Source organism: Protopterus annectens, chromosome 2.part2 (genome assembly GCF_019279795.1).
Source record: "Protopterus annectens isolate FY-2018-M chromosome 2.part2, PAN1.0, whole genome shotgun sequence".
NCBI lineage: Eukaryota > Metazoa > Chordata > Ceratodontiformes > Protopteridae > Protopterus > Protopterus annectens.
The window spans coordinates 995,424,773-995,444,105 of record NC_056730.1 but is presented as its reverse complement, the minus strand read 5'-3'; positions in this window follow the sequence as shown (position 1 = coordinate 995,444,105).

Genomic DNA, 19,333 nt, shown 5'->3' with positions numbered 1-19,333 from the left:
GGTCTTTGTATCCCCCATTATCCAGCCTGTCAACACTCTCAGCAACTACAGTGATAACAATTGTCAACTTGTTACTTTTGAGTAGTGTGTTGATGTACTGTGCATTCATGAATTAATCAACTGAATCTTTAAAATCGGCAAAATCTAGTCCAGGACCACCAATTATTGGACAGCCCACATTCTGCCTCTTAGTAGTCATCTTGGGATTAGTGCTTCTGTTTTGCTCATTTAGAGACATACGCACATCTAGGACACCACAGTAGTTAAATCCAGCAGGGAAGATTTCAGATTTAAAGATGGCTCCAAATGCTTTTTTGGAAAACCAGATTCAGAACAGGAAGAGAGAGCTAAGGTGTGGAATGAAGTAGTATGTGACATTAATGATGCAAGGAAAAGAATTGCACCATAGTATAATGCAGGTAAAGAGACAAAGACATGGTGGGGCATGGCAGCACAAAGAAAATACAAAATGCTTTGCCTGTACCAGCACAGGTGATGGCCCTTACACACTCCAGCCTTTAATGCCAGAGGAGGAGAAGTGCATTCTTGTCTATAAGGGGTGATGCTTCTGCTGCAGTTGAGGATGCTTCTGGCATCACAAGAGGTGGTGTGGATACTAATATCCCTACAACAGCCCCAATACAGTAGTGTAGAAGGTCACTCAGTAGCTTAATTTAAAACATTATGGTAAAATGTATTTGGCATGACACGTGCACATAAATCATCTTTACATGTGTCATCATTAGGTATGCCATGAAAATTCATGGACATCAGATGTTATAGAAAATCTACAGACAGTTGGATTTTTGTTATCCTGCCTGTACATACAAATGACTCCACCTATCACTGGTCACATTAACCACATGTTCACACATTTTTATACATGGTCAGTAATATAACCAAACTCATTCTGTGCCTTACCACAGCAAGCTGATGTTGACATTAGGATGGCTGTATGATACCATAATTGTCGTACTCATGACACAGTGTGAGGACAGTGGCACACAGTTACAAACTGTACTGGCAGTGCACACTAAACCACAGCAAGTAGATAATTCTAAAAGCAATGATAAGGGCTCACACTCTCAGTATAAAGAGGGCATGTTATTTAAGTGGGGAGGAACCCCCCGCAGCTTAACACCTGCTTCTTGTGCATAATCTGAACCCCTTGATGAAGAGACTATCCTTTCAGAGATAGCAGTACCTAATGTCACACCTATACAAAGAGCTGCCAGGCAAAGACATACGTCACACTCATCTCCAAAGACACTCAAGGCCTTGTTAGCCCAGCACCAAATATGCTGCTGCACAGTTTAAGTTAAGGCTACTGAGTTCTAAGTAGGCATCTATATTACCCAATCGAAAGTTTAGGTTAGTGAATACCTAAACATCGACCTGGTAATATCGAAAAATTAAAACAGCGAATGGCCGATTTAACGTAAGGAATGAATTCCCTCAGCCACAAAAAAATAAATAAATAAATAAAACCAAAATAAAGCACCCCCCCAACTAAATATGCCAACTCTGAGATCACTCTACAGTGGGGAAAGGGGCAAAATCTGCATAACGACCAAGGGAATTCTTTCCCTGCATTAAATCGTCCGTTCGTGGTTTTTTGCTTTCAATAGTACCAGATCGATGTTTAGGTATTTGCTAACCTAAACGTTTGATCAAGTAATAGGAACCTGCTAATTAGTCATGGTTAGAGTAGTGCATGGAATATGGGTGGAATTTCAGAAGTTTATCAGAGTGGTTCAGGACATGGGCAATGCCATGATGATTCTGATGTGCAGTATGGTTGCGCACAAAGGTGCCATGTCAGCCTCCATGTGCACCTTCATACGGGCTTACTAGACACACTTTGGAACACAGTTGGATGTGGCTGGGGAACTGTCCACATATGTAGTGGGTGAGTAGGCTGCACACCACATGCATCTTGAGGAAGTAGTGCAGGAATTAAACTGGATTCCCTAAAGAGGAAGGCAGTCAGGTCTCATCAGGCTTCCACAACATGGAAGAACCTCTCATTCAAGGTCTATCTCCTGTAACACAATTAGATCAATGTCAAGGGGTTCATCTGCATTCGTTAAATCCCACCATTAGAGCACCTCAGCATCAAGCTCACAAGCAGCACTTACTCTTGATCAATGGGAACACCACCCACATTATCTTCAGGGGACATTGAGTATGATACCTTACAAATATAACTTAGATTGTGAAAATCAGTAAGAGGAAAACAATACTTAACCAGCAGTCCATTTACTCACACTGTTACTGTAACACGTTTTAGATGAATCTGAAAAATGCAAAATACCGAATACCAAAAGGTGAACAATTAGAAACAGAAAGCTAGTTTTCCTAGTGCAGGTAGTTTGTGGTCATTTACAGATAGCATAACCTGCTGTGGATATTGCATGTAAAATTAACAGTACAGTCAGGCCCTATCAGTATAACTCACACTTGTGCCACTTACCCTTCGTTAATGTACAGATTATGACTGATGGCATTGTCATGAAAAGCAATGTTTCGTTTTATGAATAAATAATAAATGTCTGATAGGTAGTGTAAGCTGACCTTCAACCACACAGCACAGCCCAGAAATAACACTACATGCATTAATTATTATCTGAGTAATTGTTTTTTTTTTTCCACTGCCAATAAGTGAATGTCATGGCCCATAGTTGTGGACTAGATCCACCTCTTTGCCTGCACAGCTATATACAATGCACAAGCCTGTGAAGGGATTGCCATGCTACTGTCATTGGCTGGCCATCATAATTATCATCACAGTGACTAGCTGTGGCAGTTGTACACCAGTCAGATGCATGATAATGCTGTGCGAATGCATCATGTAGTAAACATCCTGCAGGCAGTAGCAGAGTCATACTGAAGGGCACAAGCAGATCTGTCTTGCAACAGAAATGGCCTATGAGCAGGCCAGACACTCACATACTCAATGACTATCCACATATGTGATAGGGTGGTGCAGAAGCACTCCTCAGCAGCTCATTGGAGATTACAGAGTGCAGTCATTAGCCTACACAGATGTGGATATCCCACATCAGTTGTAAAACAAAACAAGGTGGGGGCACATAACAAGAAAGTGGGGGTGGTTACTCAGTAGTACCTATATCACTCAAAAGGTAATGAAATACCTATGGTTATTAACATGCATTACCTTTACCATCTAGATGACCAATATGAATCCTATTGTACAGGAATGGGCAGAAGAGTTGGCTTGTGTGCCATATATGAGAAGCATGCACACTGCAAAGACACTGTGCCAATACATTGGTGATGCGCTGCCATGCATCGCACACTACCTGGCAGTTAATGGAATGGTAACCCTTCTTATTTCAGTACAACTCTCCCCGAGGTCAAATGGGGCACTAAGAGCAATCATGGGTGCAATCTATTTCACCAAGCACCTCAGGGAAGCATGCCATCACAAACAAGGCATTTGTGGTACTGGATCATGTCTGCCAAGAGTACGTCAAGAAACTGTGGAAGTATTCTCAATGCAGAAGCCTATGAGATACACAGTGGGCCCTATTTTTGCCTCTGGAAAATGTCTGTGTCAAGTATATTGAGAGGTATACATACCTTCCTACTCACAGGTATCGGAAGTCCATACCTCTCTTCACTCATTGTCTCTGGGCAACACAAATCTATGTATCCCATACTTTGCTCTTGGTCACATCTATGCAACTCTTTCTGATCAGCAAAGACCAGATGGATCACCGTTTCCTGCATCTGCATAGGCAGCAGTGCCACTAAATGCACCTGGTTTTGACATGACTGAGAGCAGCATCTCAGAATAGGAAATAACTAACAACAGCATCTTTGCAGATTGTAAAGTAGTTGACAAAGGGAAGACTTTGCTTTTTATAAGTCTCATGCTGTTGACATAGATGCACATTAAAAAGTGACTATAAATCACACAAAGGTGAGAAGGGCTACTGATTTACAATTTACACAAAGTACACAAAATAGTCTCAGATTTGCACATATTGCTCATTTACATCCAATTATATCTTCATTTTCCTAATACTTTCACAGACTACTTGAAGCCACTGTGCCTAAGTACATCTGGAGTATTTGAATCCTGCTTTAGCTGTGCTTAGGCACAAATTCCTGCTATAAAAACGTGCAACAGCTATGAATAGTGCCCTTAGTCTCTACTGAAGTGTGAAACTGTCATTGTGTGTCTTTGTCATTCCAATAAACATTTATAAAACTTAACAGAAACAAACAATATTCTTGGGCCTTTTTATTTTACACCACAGATGGATTCCTTAAACAGTTACAGTACATAGTGTTTGCAGAACTAAACATTTTATGTCACAAAAGTTACCTCTCAACTATCCATATTTTTTCAGAATGCCCAGATTGTTGGCTCAAATTTTTGGTCTGTTCCTCATAAAATGTGTGGTTTTCTGTCAAATCACTGTGAATTGAAGTCATGCGTTTCAACACAAACTGATACTCTAGCAACTTTCTAAGTTTATAAGAGCAATATTTAAAATCTGTTCCTATTCTTTGACTTTAGTCCCCCGATTATTTTAGGCTTTGCCCAAGAGGTAGTCATAGTTTTTAAATCAGAAATACATTTTACTCACAAACTTAGTAATGATGTACTTTAAAACATATAATTTCCTCACATCTGTGTTTCTGTGTTTTCTTCGTATTCCGTACTACCATGTCTCTAAAGAGTGAGAACCTAAGTAAAGCAACATTGATCTTTAACTGTGACATTTTTGGCCTTCAAATAATTTTCAGTGTCAGAATATTCAACCGCTATTCTGAGAATGCATTATTATAATCAGGATGTTTGTACCACATTCTTCATGATGGAATCATAATGACCAAAGGGTTTTATTACTATTAAAGCTACAAAGGAAAACTGGATTTGCTTATCTGCAGGCTTAAAAAGAATATCATTCCGTTATGATGATTTGTCGGCACATAGATTTGATGACAATATAATTATTATTATTATTATTATTATTATTATTATTATTATTATTATTTAATATATTTCTCAAAGTAATCCACCCATATTTATCTTCCCAGAACATTTTTTTTCTTTTTGAGGAACATGAAATTTGAACTTTTTCTGACTAAATGAACCAAAAAATAAAACTGCTACCTCTTTCACAAACCAATCACATCTGAGTATCTCATTTAATCAGCTAGCTTTGATATCAGTAGAACTTAATATAATGTGCATTTCTGAAACTGTAGCAAATGTGTTGATGAATTTCCTTGCCAGTCTTGTTTATGCTTGTTATGACTGTTCCATATTATTCTTCTTGAAGCACATGACTCTGCAGTGTGTGCACACTCATGCAGACACAAACATGCATGCATGCATATGCATATACGTCTCTTGAACAAAATGCTCACATTCAAAAAGCTTGAGAATAAAGATACTTCATAATTATCTATCTATAACAAAAGACAAGCTAAAGTCTTTTGTCTCAAAAAGAAGTGAAGCCTTCTGCTGCTCCCATAATCCAGTAATTCTGTTAGTGGCAAAGTTGGCCTGTATAACATGACACAATTCATTGATTTCCACTGTAGCCTAGGTGGATATACACATTGCTTCAGAACTCAAAAGCCTGCTGATAGAAGAAGCTCATTGTAAGAACATTAGCTAAAAACTTTTTTTTCTCCTTATCTTTTCTGATTCCATATCTCTAATTTAATTTCACTGAAAACAATCTTTTCTCCTTTTTAACATCCATAAATCTAACTGAGTCTAAAACTATCCCTTGGATATGGCAACAAGATCATCATCTGTGACTGAATAAATATCCAGATGGTATATTTCTCTACAGAGGAGGACAAGATAACTTTACATGTTGTAAAATTTTGCAAATAATAGAATATGTATATGATCAATTTACAGAGTTCTCTCCTTTTGGAGAGTGTAACTGGATTACTAGAAATGTGGGTGTAACCCACTGCCATGATAAAGAGTCATAAAGCTTGGAGTGTCTGTCTGACTTTCTCAAACATGTCTGTCATGGTCTTTAAAAAATCCAAGTACATTACTGCACTGAGGTTGTCAGTGTGGAAATTGAAATCAGCATCTCTGGTTTGATAGAATAAACTGTAAGAGACAAGCTACCTGAGGCCTACCTTGGACTGTACATGCACAGCCAGTTTATCATTGAATTATTGACAGTTCATTTTACAGCCAGAAATAATATAGTCTAATCTTTAAGACTAATTTTGTCCAAATTATTTATGAGAAATGTTCTCATGCAAAACAATAAACAATATTACCGTCTTACACGATAAATATGTTTAATCAAGCTAATAAATATTACATGACATTTGCTTTACAGCATTAACATCTTTTATGAGCTTCTTCAATACTGCAGCAATAACATAGCTGAAAGACATTGCTAACACTAAAATTGCAAGGTATTCTGACAGATGGGATTTAGGAATTCCTTAAATTAGGAGTTGGAGGATGATTTGCATCTGGCATACGGGGGCATATGGTAGTCTCTGACTCAGTGTCTGTGAATCTTTGATATTAGAGATCCCAGTGAAGCCTTATAAAGTTTAACACATCATAGACTCTTTAGTGAATGATACATGTACATAGCCCCTTAGCTAATTTATTTATTTTTATTTATACTTTTGGCTGATAAGGTTAGTCTCACTAGGTCAATGGCTTCTTTTTATGGAGACCCAGATAGTATTCATACTGACTAGGGGAAATTTGGCCAGGACACTTAGGAATTCCCCTACTCTTTGGAGGAAAGGAAGTGAAGCACTTTCTGGAGCTGCAAGTTGGAGCTGAAGGACTGCTACAGCAGCTCTGATAACCCAAAGTGGATGAGACAGCAACAGAGATGGAGAGAGAAATAGGAGAAATCTTACTGATGCAAGGAGATGGAGACAAAATAATTTGTTGCAGAGTTGGAAACTGGGGGTTTGGAGACACAAGTGCTGGTAGATTTGATGAACCAGACAGAGCAAAAAAAAAAGGAGAGAAACAAGATGGAGTGACATAGTGGATGGAGCATTACAGTAGGAGGAAACTAGAGGTTGGAAACAAAATTAACAACTGGAGAAGGGAAACACACAGGGTATTCCTGGCTGGTGGAGTAAAGAGTTTTAAGTGTCGACAACAGGATTGTTTGTTACAAGAAATAAGAAGTTATGTATATGAAACATGGCAAGGAAGAATGGAATAAGGAACTTAGGGGGGCAAAAAATTGCATTTTCCCAACTGCCACACAGAAGATGTGCAGTGGTTCATAGATTTACAGTACCTAGGTAAGTACTAGGCAACCAGTCTACAGACCAGTTCAAGCCTATCCAAAAAATAAAAATGTATTCAAATTTGCCTCTAATCTCAAGAAGAGCAAGACAAGGTAGACCAGGAAAGAACTTAAGGCTGCCCATCCAATTATCTAGGTTTGCCTTACAAGTGGCAAGATAGCTAATCCATATGACATGCAGTGGAAGCTTGTTCTAGAAGTGAGGGATAAATCAATATATGAATCTATAGCATTAATGTGTCTTATTTATCTACTGATGAAGGTTTAGTTCCTTTAACTGAGTATTAGATGTGCCATTAGTTCTGCAAAGGGATAGGAAACCAAATAGGGTTACATCTTTCATGGCACAAAGGCTAGATATAGTTCTCCATGGAGGATTCTGTACAAGACTGAGTACAGAGAAAGGACTGACATTCTTAGCTGGTAATACATTTTTTAGGACACTAATCATTTTATTTATGAATCTCTAAGATCTCTTAAGTGATACGGTTAGATAAATGCATGGCAAAAGGTGCATTACATTCAATAATTGCTCTGATAAGGTATGAGTAAAGAGGAATTAAGACTTCTTTGGATCTAGTGGAGATGCCTTTGGAAATTAAATGGTCCAGATCAAAGGATTTCCAAACTGCTTTAGAGACATGATTGTCAAATAATAAGGAATTATAAATATGAGTACCTTCATCACTTACATCAGTGTTTGAATGGAGGGGTGCATCTCCTATAAGGTAAGTGGAACTATTTTCTTTTCCAAAATGAACTGTGCTACATTTTTTTTTAGATTTAATTTGAGATCATTGTCCTTGCACCAATTATTATTATTGTCTAAGCTATGTTGGAGCAATTGTGAGTCAGTTGAAGATTGAATAGAAGCACCCAGTTTACAGTTATCTGCAAACATAGTTAACCATAGGCCAGAAATGATGGCCTGAAGTACTGAGAAATATATGCCAAACAGGAGAGGGCCCAAAACTGAACCCTGTGATACATCACTAGTAACATTTCTACTTTCAGAAGTGGCACCTGCTACTCTAACTACATTGGCTCTTTCAGACAACCAATTAGATATCCATTGCACAATATAAACATTTATATTCAGATTTACAAGTGTATCAATGATGCCTGTGTAGAGAATAGTGTCAAAGGTCTTGACCAGGTCTGGATATGCTGTATGTACTGCAAAACCACTGTCCACTGCTTCAGTTACCTTTTCAATGAAATTAATAAGGTTAAAGAGGCAAGACCTTACTTTGATAAAGCCAATTTGATGAGGGTCTGGGATTAAGAGATTTTCAATGTACAGAATAATGAAGTCTGAGATAATGTACTCTATATCTTTATATATGAGGCTAGTGAGACTAATGGGTCTTTAGTTACCAGAGTGCATGCTTGGGCCACCCTTGAGTAGTGGTATTACCATGGCTATTTTCTAAGCTTCAGGAATGTAACCAGTGGAGACGCTTAGATGAAATAGGCTAATTAGGAGTTCAGAAAGCCATGTTGGGCACTGATAATCAGGCAACCTGGCATGTTGTCAGGGCCTAAGGATGAAGTTTTCATAGATTTGAAAGAGCTAAGAAAACATGTTCCATAGTAATTAAAGGGAGTGGTTAGGCTGGTGGAACCTGTGGAATAGCTATAAATGTGGGTAGAGTAAAATTTGCACTATTTTTTTTTTTTTGCAAGAATATTAGCTATTTCATAGGTTCATAGGTAGGTACTAGGCTATTGGCCCAAGGGCCTACGTAAGCCTAGCCAACAAGGTTCCCTGGCTTATGCCACCCAGGAAAGTTATTTTCCTGTGCCACTGTTGAGCGGAGACACAGTCTCTCATTTGTGTTAGACAGTGTGGTATTACTGTGGACTAGCTCCAAACACTGTTGAATGTTAGTTCGTAACTTCCTGAAATAGTTAAAGAAACATATGCAGTCATGTTTGGTTTTAGTGGCTGTTTTAAGTTCACACTCAGATTTGAGCTTTCTAATGACCCCTTAAGCTCTTTGTTAGTTTGCTAAAGTGCGCTGTTAAGGTAGGTAGAATGAGAACTGATATAAGCATTAAATAGTTTATTTCTTTTCTTATATAATTTATTTACATGTCTATTCCTCCACAGAGGTTTATTTTTAAATATCTCATTATATACGTTGTGGATACTGCGGTGGTGGTGCTGCGCTAGCGTTGTGGCCTCACAGTTAGACATTGCCTGTTCGATTCTCAGTTAGAGCGTCTTCTGTGTGGCAACATGCATGAATGGGCTTTCCTTCGCTGAAGTTTGTGCGTTAGGCCCGGCAAGCCAGTACGTAAAAATCTACTGCCAATCATTTGCGGACCGGAGTTCCGCTGTGGCGACCCCTAACTGGGAAAAGCCGAAAGGCACAAACATATGTTGTGGATAGGGACTGCCTTTATTTAAGTCATCATGAGAAGTCTCTAAACACAGAGCTATTTACAGGGTAAGTACTACTAGTTTTAAAGGAAAAGGTTACTAAATTATGGTCTAACTTAAAAAGACATGATGATGCATTTGGAGATATGCAAGAGGTGTCCATATTTGTGAGGACTAGATCCATGATATAAGGGTTCCCTAGATGGTTAATTATTTGTGAAAGAGAGCAAGAATTTAAAATGTCAAGGAAGAACTGGATGTGCTGACCATTGGCAATGTAGGTCAGCAAGTTTATTAATAGATAGTTGAAGCTTCCTGTAGAAAGATCTTGAGTATAATGAGAATAATAAATTAAGATAGCTGTCATGTTCAGAAGGGGACAGAAAGGGTGTTCGTTCAGAAGGGGACAGAAAGGGTGTTCTATAGCTAACATTAAGTGGTAATTAGTCCTATGATTCAGACTTCTAGTTCACATGTGATATCTCCAGGAATCTTTCATGATGGGATGATATCCTTGACAAGATACTGATACTCCCTTACAATTGACAGTAGGTCTGAAGGCATAATAGACACTAACTCAAGGAATAAAGGAAGTGATTTCATTGTTCTGAAACCATGCTTCAGTAAGTACACATGCATAAATGTGTTCAAGCTGCAGCAGCGCCTCAAGGTCAGGTACTTTTTTTGTTGAAACTCGTGGCATTTTGTAGATACACATTAATGTGTTCGAAATTAAAATTTACTAGGCTGGAATGTTCATTAGATGGACTCTGCCTAAAATGACAATATGGGACAGTAAATACCTTTGCCAGAATGCAAACAACTTGGTAAGAGAGGTAAGAATAAAACGTCAAACCAATGACAGTATGAACAGGAATGATATTATGGATGATAATATTTTGCCACTAGGGTTTGACTTTAAAGATATACGAGCACTAATTCAATGGATGCTGACATTTTTTGTGAAGTGACATTTGAAAGCTTTAATTTGCTGAACAAATGTATGACTAAGACTAAAAAAAAAGAAACAGTAGCACCATAGAAAGACTATTTAGTTCTGAGCTTTGGACTACACCTAAAATGAAAACAAATGTGCAATTTAGGACTTCAGATATGGATGCACGAGTTAAAAATATTTTATTTTTACTATGTGTTAAAGTATGTGAAATAAAAACCTGAGGAAAGAAATATATGGACTGGGGGTTGGGAAATGTGGGTAACAATGGATGTTAAATATGGGAACATTCAACATATTTCACATATACTTATATGTTATATCTATAAGAATGAAAGTGACCTAGTGCAATACTGCAATAAATAAAAGTGTGGTCAAAATTGGGAGACATATACCAAAAATAAAATGTAAGCTTGTCTGTGAAAAATGGAAGAACTTGGACTTGTATGGTGTAACTGCCCACATTTTAGAAAAGGAAAGAAGATGTTTAAGGAGAAGGTAGTGTGAGGAAAGGAGAGACTTAAGAAAGGTTAACAAATGAAGAATAGTTAGAAAAGACATACCAGTTTAAAGTGAGGTTATATATAGGAAAAGAGCATGTTTGCAATTTTAAAAAGTGAAGAAGAGGGAGAAATGAAAACAGGAGAAGGTCAAGAACAAGACAGTAAAAAATCAGTTGGTGGGAGACTTAGAAGGAAAAGCAAAATACGATTTGGAAGTAAACACTTACAAAAAAGTGAAAGAATGATGTATGAATTTTAGCATTACATGAAAATAGAAACAGTATAAAAGACTTGCTAGCAGTGAAAAAGTATAAAAATAAAAAAAAGAGTGCATTTTGCTTGCTAGACACTAGATGTAACCAAAAAGAAAAACAGAAATGAATACTGGCAGTATTGAAGGGGCAATTTGTTTGGTAGGAAATTAAATGTTCTATAATAGGAATTCTTATAAAAAATGAAGAAATGCAAACTGTAGATGTAACAGTGATAGCACCAGAAAGGTTAGAAAAATATGACATGACAATGAGACAAAAATGTATAAGATTAATAATAATTTATTCAAGTATTAATACGACACAGAAATAATTGTTGCTTGAAGTAATTTTAAAAAAACATGAATTAGTAAATATGTCAGTGTTAATGGTATGGGATTTTAACTGTAACCTGGGGAAAGAAAAGGGCAAAATAACAAAGGATTTTAAGATGCTAATGGAATTAATAAATACAGATATTTTAAAGTAGAAAAAACGAGAATTGGAATATAAAAGTGGAACATTAAGTCTGAAATTGATTATGTACTCTAAAGCAATGAAATAAATAACAGGGGGAGTAGTGGCAGCATTTTTAGATTGTAGAGTAATATGAGCTAGAATAGAGAAGACAGAAGTAATAAAGGAAGGAAATGGGATAAAGAAATAACTGCAGAGTTAGAGACAGAAAGAAACATTACAGAAACAGCATATGGCAATGAAACCGTTTTATAAAAAGTGGACACAGGGTTTGGTAATGTGCAAGAAGTATCAAAATGATATTTTGAAGTAAAAAGAAGAATAAAAAAGAAATAAGATATGACATAAAGAACATGTCAGTAATTATGAAATGAGATAGAACAAGGAAGTGACAAAATATGGGCAAAAGAAAGATGTATAAAAAGAAATAGTGAAAAAAGTAGCAAACAATACTGTTATATAGGCAACATTTTTTTGAAAGGAAGGAAAGCAGGTTACCCCTTATTTAGAAAAAAGAAGTAAAATGAGAGAAGGCAGGGTGGATACTATATTATATGTTAAGGAGACATAACATACAAACAAGAAGATGTGATGTAGGTGGTACAGAGTTTTGTACAGAAAATGTATGAAAAAGAGGAAATGGATGCTCAAGAAGAATAGAAAGTAAAAAACAAATATTGGAAATTAAAGAAAAAAATGGTAAATGATACAGCAATAGAAGAACTAGAAAAGTCAATAAAAGATGGTAAGAATGAATCAGGGCCAGGACTGGCTGATATAAGCTATGAGCATTATAAGGAAATGAATAAAGTTAAAAGAAAAGTTTTTCTTTTGCTTGTTAAAACATTAAATAAACAGATAAGGAAAGGTATAATGGAAGAAGACATACCTGGTGGACTGATACATTTTATATGAGAAATGGATGAATGAAAATATATACAAAATCAGAGGCCTATAACACTAGGGAGTACGGATTATAAAATATTTATGAAAATACTTCAGAAAGGATAGAGTAAGTACTGGAGGATGCAGTAGGAGAAAGGAGCTATGGATAAAAATAAGAGAGATGAAAGAAATGTTAATTATAGTGAAAGATGTAGTAGAGATAATACTATAAACAAATAAAGAAGTAAGACAGGTAGCATGTGATGTAGCTAATGCTTTTGATAAAGTGAGTCATGAAGCAACAAACATGGTCTATGAGCACTACATACTACCACTAGCACTGCGCACAAACATACCAAACCAATATATGCTGAGGTTTTCTCCATGTACAAACATGAGTTTAATGTCAGCATGTGCCTGACTTTGTAATATACAGTCATTTCCTGCAGTTACTAATGTATTGTAAGGTGTGATATTCGGCCATTAAACTTGAGGAGTGCACAATGCTGTCCACAGGCTGCCTCATAAATGCAACGATGTTATCATCGTTATTATGTTCAGCAGCCATGTTGTGACTGATATCCTCCAATTTTATTGCTATAGTGGAGCTGTTTGTTTCTGCTGATGATCCTGTAATAAATGAATTTAGTAAACTACTAATAAAAAAGTAGCATACACTACTGTATGCTGAGTAAGGAGGTGTGGAGAACACTTGCACACTGCCTGTATTGCCATTATGTGCAGAAGTGGAAGGTTCACCTGTTAATTGTCATGTGTTACATGTAGTCAATCCATGTCAGCATTCAAGTCTCTATAGGAATATATGTTACTGTTTTTAAACCAATCTTCCTGAGCACACACTACTTCTGCAGCTATTGTTAATAGCCAGCATCGACACCAACTCTGGTTATTCCCACTCCTATGTGTCACAGTTACTCAGATGAATGAACAGGAAATGTTTTTCATCTGCTGTTAAATGAATAAGTGTAGGTGGTCCCCCCAGTACTGATACTGGCAATAGCATTCTGCCTCACCTTGGCTATGGCATGTCCTTCCATATCATTTGCACTCTATTTGCACTATGATAAAATGCAGTTCTTTCCACCAACATCATTTATATTCATTACCATTTTTTTGCGAGCTTTAACCCTTGCAGCTTGTTTGGCCACCCTTTTCTAAAAAGATTTTTTCTGCATGACCTAAGGGCTGCCCTGACGTTGAGATTCACCTCATGGTTAAAATTATCCTTTTTCTGCCTCGATCTCTGGTTTTCATCATTACTGCACCTAAAACAATAAGCCACAGTCATACACAAAAAACTTCTGATATAATCCTCAGTCAAAAAACACAACAATGAAAGCATGCCTGCAATCAACACATACTTACACACACACACACACACATTGAACTGATGTTTGCACCATCATAAATACATTCACAATAGTAAGACAAGATGTTAGGCAATAGACTTGCAGCCTTCCCCTGCCATTTTCGTCTGTTCATACTGTCATTTTTAATTCAGCTGTCACAGTCAGATATCTTCCAGCAAAGAACCGTGTAGCACAGCTAGGATGTACACCAAGGATACCACTAACAATAGTATCCATTCTGACCAAATATGTTTTCATTCCCACAACAAGTAGCTGTGGTTATAGACTTGAGCCATTGCTCATGACTCTGTACAGAGAACTATCCAACTCTGCACAGGAGGCCGACAAAAGAGCACACGTTACAACCAGAAACACCATAGACCATGTGTTTGGTGCACTGAAAGCTAGGTTTAAAAGTCTGGACACATGCTGGGGTACACTGTAATATACACCTGAAAAGGCAGCACAGATGATAGCAGTGTGTGCTATGCTACACAACATGCTAATTAAAGCACATGGCAGTCTTCCAGCTACAGATGTGGGTGAACTATCCCAGAAACAGGACATCCCACAGGTATTTAGAGGGGAAGCAGGAGGACATAGGGGACAGAAAACACAGGCGTAGGTGACATAGGGAGTGACCACAAGTGCAGACCCAGGCAACACGGCAGGGTCTGACCCACAACTTTGAGTCATGACAAGCCACACATATATAAGTACACAGATTAAACATCTATGTTCATGTCTTGCCTTACCACAGCAGCACATCTTGCATCAAATGGCAGTTACCAACTGTATATATGCACTGAACATCAGGCATAACACCATCATCCTAATATATTACAATATGAAAATATGCAAATGTGTCATAACAGGGATCATTAACTCAGGGCACAACTGACACAGGTATGTACACACACTCAGATTGTTGTATCATTGTATGGAAAACAATAATGGACACACATCACAGCTACACAGTCCTGTCTGTACAATATAATACCATGAATGAAGAGAAACCATACAAGATGTAATGCAGAACTTTTAATAGCTGCAGAAAAATATATCACATTAAACTGGTGATTCAATAATATGAACTAGCTATGTTTATGACACTGTTCAACACACTCCAAGGCAGTCTAGGATGACCTCTCTGACATCTCACACCACAATCTGCTCTTCCCTGACCATATACAGAAAAAAAAACATTGCCCTGATTGCTCCACAGAGGACCTTGATCAGGGGAAAACACCAAGTTGAGGTAAAGGAACATGACTGTGAGTTGAAGGCCTTGTTGTGACAGGCAAGACCACAGCAGATGAACCAGCAGTTATATTCTGTGCAAGTTGGAACATAGACACTGATGCTCAATGGCCAATGGTTCTGCAGACAACTGGTTAGCCTCTCGCATGTTGAAATCTGTGAATACAATCAGGGAATGCAGAACCCTGCTAGTACTATGACACTACTGTAGTACAGTAGACCCCAAGGTTTCTACCAACCACACTACAGCTAGCAGACTTTTATTTTGAATGGAGAATGCAGCTAGTATCTCACTGGGTCTACACTCTTGTCTTTCATGCATCAAACATTGCTGGTGCATCACATGATCTGTGGCACATGCAAACAAATGTATGCCTGACAAATGCCATTGCTGTGACCATTCATTTGACTGCAGCAGGAGGCGGACACCCTCTGACACCTGGCCATGCACAACATCTACAGGTCTACATCTACCATGACTCCCTGTTTCAGGTTGTTGTGGGGAGCTTCCATCAGTAGCTGTCTCATCTGGGGTCTGTCATTCAGTGGCCTCACTCTGTTCAACATCCAATGTCCCATCAAACTCTGAATGAGTAGACATGTCTCCCTCAAAATTTGAGGCTACAGCTGCAGCAGCATCAGGGTCAACATCTTTGATGAACTCTCCCAACACATCAAGGTCCTGTGTTCCAAGGGCCATAATACCATGCTGAGACACATCTGAAACAACATCATGATCGCTGGGTGGGTGAATGATATAGATAGTTGATGTGCTACAAAATACAAACATACAGATCAGAACAATGTGCTTACATCACATGATGGATAGAATCAAAGACATATGAAATATATATCTCACTGCAATGTTAGAAATAATAATGACTTTACAAGAGGTCTACTGTATGCATGTTTCATGGAATCCACATACATGGAATATATGATTAGGTTTCAAGGCTAATGTATGTAACATATGTGAGGAATATAAACAAAACACAAACCTGATAACTCCTCATGTGAAGATGGTGCTGTTGATGAGGGATGAAGTTCACCTAGTGTAGGAAGAAAAACAGCATTAGTGATCAAATCATATAATTGCCACCATTAACCAGGTGGACACAGTTAAAACCTAGAGAAGGTTTGACACACACATACCACTTGTTTGTGCACTTGATGAGGTAGATGCAGACTGAACTAGAAATGGGAAGAAGGATGCAGAATTAGTGGAGGACAACAACAGGATCAATAGCAATGACAGGCATAAAATATAGTTAATAGCATACTATTGACAGACTACAGACTACTGCTGTGGAGAAGTCATGAGTTGTATTGTGCAGTGGGAAAGTAAAGAGAAAGGTAACACAGTCATGTATTTATCAAAAACAGTACTGACAGCAACACATATACAACACAATACCAGGAGCTGCAGATACTCATGAGATAGACATTCCACATGCAGACCAGATGGGCCTGTTTTAAAAAATATTGACATAAATATTATGTATCGCACATGTGCTACACGTTGATGCAAGACTTGACAGTTTTGCTGTAATCCATCTCATCTGTCTGAACTTGTACCTGCATGGATTGGGGGCTCACTGGATGTACCTGTAATGTACCACATTAAGGAAATAACAATATGACAGCAAACAGCAGTGCCATGAAATGAGGTTGAGGCAATAACAGGTAGTGGTCACAACAGCAGTATGGAGACACTCCCCTACCATTCCCTGGTTTTGTCACAAAGTAGATGGACCTGTGGCCCTGTGTGAGGATCTGAAGGTTGAGTATTTGATCCTCACACAGGGCAGTTTCAACTTCACCCAGTCTCTGGTTCAGACTTCCCATCCATGGAAAGCAAAGTTCCTCCCTAACCCAATTTAACAGTAACTTGGACAATTGGATGGGGAACAGGAAATTCATCCCTGGCTTGGCACCTATGCCTCTAATGGACACAGACAACCTATAAATGGTTCATCTCCCAGGCTCCTGCTTGTAAGCATTTCATCTCTGAAGCCCCTACTTACACTTATCAGAGGTACCAGAACTTTTCAGATATTTGAGATGCATGGCTAGGCTTAAAAAGGCCCTTGTGGTCATTACCTTAGTAAACACCTATGAACTTATGAACTTATAATGCAAACGGCATTACATGCATTTCTTGAACTGCTTTCTCTGTACTTCAATTGGATGAATACATGTCATTAGACTTCATCCTCACCGTGTGTGGATGTCTGTGCATGGCTCAAGTCTGCTGCTGCAAATCAAAAATAACAATACATGAATATGCACGCTACAGCAATATTCAGTGATTGTCTCTATATCCAGACATGTTATGAAAAGAAAGACATACCATTTCAGCCTGAACTCCAGCTTCAATCTTACCACTGGGCTTGTATCACTCTCTTCTTGCTGTATGGGGCGAGGTCAGAAATATTTTGATGTCATCGGGAGTCAATGGTGGTCCACCACTGGTGGCATCCCTCAGTCTCTCATAACATCTTAATTTGTTGACTGCATAAAGGATCATGTCTGAGCAGCATCATCTACAGGCATCACAGGACTGGTTCTGACCTCCAACTGCATTTATCATATTGGTGAGGTCCATCCAGATTTTATGGCTCCGAACTGTATCACCAGAACAGCCAAGAAGTCTCCATCCATATTACCGGAGATAATCAATTATGATTTTATTTTCCTGTGGGAGAAGATGTTACCACTAGGATAGATGACCACCTTAAAGACAGTGATATGCATATAATAGTATTCCTGTGTGAGCCCATTTATGCAGCTGAGTCTGTAGACAGTGTATGTCAACATAAACAGAATGCATTACTGTGCAATGCATAGGCCTGTATAACACTGTCTGTGACAAATACTTTCTTGGCATATAAAAAGTAACAACAATGCCTTCATACATAACATTTGTAAAATTAACATAACGTGCGACACCTTTATAGTTTATGAGTGGGACTAGAACTCCTTACACTCCATATAGGTAAAATGGAAGGTCAAAGACAGCAACATCATTCCACAAGAGTCTGCATGTGCTTTATATAAAAATACTACAGAAAGTAATATTGAACAACTTATAGAACGAGTCAGAAAACCTCAGGATCTGTAGGCAGGCCACAGACAATACTGATCCTTTGTAAAATGAGACACTTTTGTTAAGAGGAATCATTTAAGTAATATCCGTAACAGCAACAGCACATATTTAGACAGTTTTGTTTAGAAACATGAATTAAGAAACATCCAAAATGTCAGCATAACATATGACATATGGATAATGTTGGAATCCATAGGTTTCCTTAGATACACCATAGAGTGCACTGGATTACTGGCTGGAATTGCAGATGATCCATAAATCTGCTTTAATATACTGTTCACATTTGCAATGTAAATCTGTCTGTTCAACTGCATATGGGACTGATATCTATTATTTAAAATAGCAACACCTGTATACATAAATTTCAATCAAACATCAGTCCAGTCAGTCCAGTAACTTATAACAACTTCTGTTAAAGATCGCATTTTGAGTAAAAAGTAATTTAAACTGGTACCTTTGTAAAAGACTGACTTGAAGAGATGTAACAACCAGCTTAACAAAAATGCTACCAATTGCCAATGTACCTCACACCGAATCACAGAAACAAAGTACACCTAATGTGTAACCTCCTTTAAGTGCCATTTGCCGCATACATAATTCATGAGATTCATTAAAATTCAAGGTTTTGAAACCCATTTATGCACATCAGCATAAACTGGCTTCATGCACCGTAACACCTAGGAGCACTGTGTAAACACCCAACAGGTACTTATAAATGGTACTATGTGTGGTACATGCTCATTACCTGCCAATGATTTGATAACATATCAGTGCCACTTTCAAATATTGATTTTGATACATTTCTAGAACAGACCATTGCTGACTGTGAACTGAGTGGT